This window comes from Carlito syrichta, unplaced genomic scaffold (assembly GCF_000164805.1).
Source record: "Carlito syrichta isolate Samal-C Ts95f unplaced genomic scaffold, Tarsius_syrichta-2.0.1 Scaffold315848, whole genome shotgun sequence".
Taxonomy (NCBI): domain Eukaryota; kingdom Metazoa; phylum Chordata; class Mammalia; order Primates; family Tarsiidae; genus Carlito; species Carlito syrichta.
This window is the reverse complement of record NW_007259944.1, coordinates 628755-633307: the sequence shown is the minus strand read 5'-3', so window position 1 is coordinate 633307 and position 4553 is coordinate 628755.

The window sequence follows — 4553 nt, the reverse complement described above, 5'->3', positions numbered from 1 at the left end:
CCGTACTGTATTTATGGTTGCACAACTCTATTTATTTTTTAAATCAATGGATTGTGAACATTTAACAGATGTATTTTATGTTAGGTAAGTTACATCTCAATAAAGCTGTTTAAAAAGCTCATGGTAGATTATGTACCAAAATATTCAGTTATTCTTTTTCAGCCCAGTTCTTATTCCAAACTTCTCAGTCCCCCAAGTCCAAATACATCAAGTATCAAGTTTGATCACAAAGCACATGACTAAGGCTGGGCACAGTGGATCATGCCTGTAATCCCAGCATTTTGGGAGGCAGAGGCAGGAGGATTGCTTAAGCCCAGAAGTTCGAGACCAGCCTGAGCAACATAGCGAGATCGTGTCTCTACAAAAAAAAAACTTTTTTAAATTTGCCGGGCACCGGGCTTGGTGGCTCAGCCTCTAATCCCGTGCCTTTGGGAGGCTGAGGTGAGTGGAATGCTTGAGCCCGCGGGTTCGAGACCCACCTGGGCAACTTGGTGAGACCTCATCTCTACAATAAATCAAAAAGAAATCAGCTGGGCGTGGTAGCGCATGCCTGTAATTCTGGCTACTTGGAAGGCTGAGGTAGAAGGATCGCCAGAGGCCAGCAGGTCGAGGCTGTGGTGGCCGGGAGCGGCCACTGCACTCCAGTCTGGGCGACAGAGTGAGACTCCAACTCAAAAAAAAAAAAAAAAAAAATTTGCCGGGTATGGTGGCACTTGCCTATAGTCCTGCTACTTGAGAGGCTGAGGTGGGAGGATCGCCTGAGCACAAGAGGTGGAGGCTGCGGGAAGCCATGATGGTGCCACTGCACTCCAGCCAGAGCAATGAATGAAGACCTTAACTCAAAAAGAAAACCACTTAGGATTATTATTATGATAAGGCAAAGTCCCAAGCTGATTGGAGCATAGGGTCCCATCCTGTCCATAATGTCACACGGGGGCCTCGACATATCTAGGCGAAATTCTTTACACAGGTATTCATTTACCCAAACATAATCAGGAATGAAGTAAGTAATATTTCAATATTTCTAAGTTTCTCATTATAAAAGGTCCCTTCTTCCCAAAGGTGCATTCTGGAGACCCCCAAGAGTAAATCTCATGCAAACATCTAATTGTCACCATTAGCTCCAATAAGCACCTGTGGTGCACTGGGCACTTACTGTTCAAAACTTTACATGGATTCAACAACCCTATGAGGTGTATCTAATTATTATTTCCACTTTATAGACAAAAAGATTGAGACCCAGCCAGGTCGCAGTGGCTCATGCCTGTAATACCAGCACTTTGGGAGGCCAAGGCAGGAAGACTGCAAGATTGCTTAAGCCCAGGAGTTTGAGACTAGCCTGGGCAACATAGCAAGACCTTGTCTCTACAAAAAAATTTAAAAATTAGCCAGGCATGGTGATGCACACCTGTAGTCCCAGCTACTCGGAAGGATGAGGCAATCAGATCACCTGGGCTAGAAGGTACCACTGCACTCCAGCCTGGGCAGCACTGAGACCTCAACTCAAAAAACAAAAGACTACTGGGCGTGGTGGTTCACACCTGTAATCCCAGCACTTTCGGAGGCAGAAGCAAGAGGATTGCCTGAGCCCAGGGGTTCAAGACCAGCCTGGGTAACTTGACAAGCTCTCATCTCTACAGTACATTAAAAAATTAGTTGGCCATGGTGGTGCATGCCTAACAGTTCCAGCTACTTGGAAGGCTGAGGCGGAGGGATCACCCGTGCCCAGCAGGTTGAGGCTGTGGTGGCCGTGAGCAGGCTACTGCACTCCAGCCTGGGCGAGAGAGTGAGACTCTGACTCAAAAAGAACAAAAAACAAAAAAACTAGGACTCAGAGAGGTAAAGTAACTTTTCCAAGATCACAGACTATAACGGCAGAGCCTGGGCTTGAACCTACCTCCTCAACTCCTGCACCCGGCTCCTACTAAACAATCCCTGCTGTTTCACCAAGAGGGGAACTCTGTTCCACTAGCAGCAAAGGACATGATGTCACAAAATAGTCTGCAGCAATGTGGGGCAAAGGCCTTCTTTCTCAACTAAACCATCTAGATGGCTTTCTCAACTCCGGGATGTGGTAACTTGCTCAAGAGGGAAAGGGCTTTAGATGCCGGCAGATAGGTGACAAGTCTCAGCAGCATACGCTGAGTGACCCCAGAGCTAATTACACTCTGGGACACGTGGCACCATGGGGGTTTTTTATTTTGTTTTTTACAAGTTCCCCCAACCATGCTGCAGCCTTATCGCCTAGAACCATTAGATGACACAGGTGGGCTGGACTCACATCCACCCCTCTCACTTCCTATCTCTATGACCATGAACGAATCACTTCACATCACTGCATCTTAGCTTCCTTGTCAATAAACTGGGACCTTTAAACCCCAAAACTCTCATGGTCGTGATGAGGATTCTAACAGGGCCAGTCATCTCAGGAGGCCAGCAGACAGACGGATCCATCACACGTGACTCTCCTCTTTCTCACTCCCCCTACCAGCACTCAATCCCTTCAGCTCCCAGCTCCCCTGCTCCCCCACTCCCAGATATATATATATGTGTGTGTGTATATATATATATATATATATTTTATTTTATTTTATTTTATTTTTTAAGCAGGAGTTATTCAGAGGACAGAAAAGCTCCCACAGTGGGAGGGGACCCAAAGGGGTTGCCCTCCAGTTATATTTCAGAGGCCCCTCCATCACTCTGTACTTCCCAAAGTGATTCCAAATGTCAGGACTCCCACCTTGCTGTTGCTACTTCTGAAATGCAGGTCATATACGAGAACACTCACACAAATGCGCAGCACTCCAGATACATGGTCTGAATCTGAGTCCATGTCACTGGTTAGGAAATGAAGTTTTAGTTCCCAAGCCGGAACTAAAGAGCGGGTGTGATCCTCCACTCGAATACCAACCACAAATCTTATTTTGTAAGAAAATTATCTGCACAGCTCCCTCTGGGTCTCCATATTAATGGTGCATATTTCTATTATGCTAATAATCACTTTTAAACAATCATTTGCATTTTAAACAATGATTTTTCTCTCATTCACTGACCAGAAGCTCTCAACTATAACTTCATATTAAAATCACCAGGCCGGCGACAGTGGCTCACACCTGTTAATCCTGGCACTTTGGGAGGCAGAGGTGAGAGGATTACCTGAGCTCAGGGGTTCAAGAGCAGCCCGAGCAACATGGTGAGACCTCATCTCCACAATAAGTTAAAAAAAAAAAATCAGCCAGGCGTGGTGGCACATGCCTGTGGTTCCATCTACTTGGAAGGCTGAGGCAGAAGGATTGCCTGAGCCCAGTAGGTCGAGGCTGCAGTGGTTGTGAGCATGCCACTGCACTCCAGCCTGGGCGACAGAGTGAGACTCCTACTTAAAAATAAATGAAAGAATAAAATCATCAGGGGAAGCTGGGCACAGTGGCTCATGCCTGTAATCCCAGCACTTTGGGAGGCAGAGGCGAGAGGACCGCTTGAGCCCAGGGGTTCGAGACCAGCCTGGGCAACTGGGCAAGACTTCGTCTTTACAATTAATAATAATTAGTCGGACGTGGTGGTGTGTGCCTGTGGTTCCAGCTACTTGGAAGGCTGAGGCAGAAGGATCACCTGAGCTCAGCAGGTTGAGGCTGCGGTAACTGTGAGCATGCCACTGCACTCCAGCCTGGGTGACAGAATGAGACTACGACTCAAAAAAAAAAAATTATCAGGGGAGAGAGCATGCCACTGCACTCCAGCCTGGGTGACAGAATGAGACTACGACTCAAAAAAAAAAAATTATCAGGGGAGCTTAGATTCTTCCCAAGGTCTAGAATGAGGCAGGGGATGGTTGTTAAGTTCCCCAGGTGACTCCAATGCACAGCCAGGATCAGGAAGCCTACATACACCTGTTGGGCAGGCCTTGTTTAATTCATCTTTGCATCCCCATCACCTGGCATGTCCCCTGCACACAGTAGGCGTCTCATAATTGCTCAGGACTTTGGAGTTTACTGGTCATATTGATTCCTTACAATATCTACTGGGGATTTGCTATGCACCAGGCACTCTCCCGGGCACAGAGTTCAAGGGAACTGTCCTTAAAACGCGGGAGAACAAGGAAGGCAGGGGTGAGGGAAGCATCTTTGGCTCCGATGATCGGAGTTCATTCTCCAGTTGCAGCATCTTCCTGGCAGGCCTCGACCTCCCTCGGCTCCCGTTTCCTTCTCTAGCATCAATGGGGTCCCTCCCCGGAGGATTCAGGGACGCCAGGGACAAAGACCCCACAAGATGGCAGCCGGAACCATTCTTTTTCTAATTCCACTGGCACCTGGCGAAGCCACCCTGGCCTCCCCACCCTCTGCGTCTCCGGTTCCCAGCAACTGACGCTGCAGCAAGCGGCCGCCACAGGGAAGGGCCCGTAGGGGACCGGACGCGGGGGGGCGGAGCGGCCGCAAGCCCCACCCCGCGTCGTTCCCAGCCTCCAGCGGGCACCAGCCTCACCTGGGCGGCCTGCGAAAAGGCGCATCTCCAGGCTCCCACCCCCCCAGAACTCCGATGGGCGGGTCGAGGCGGAG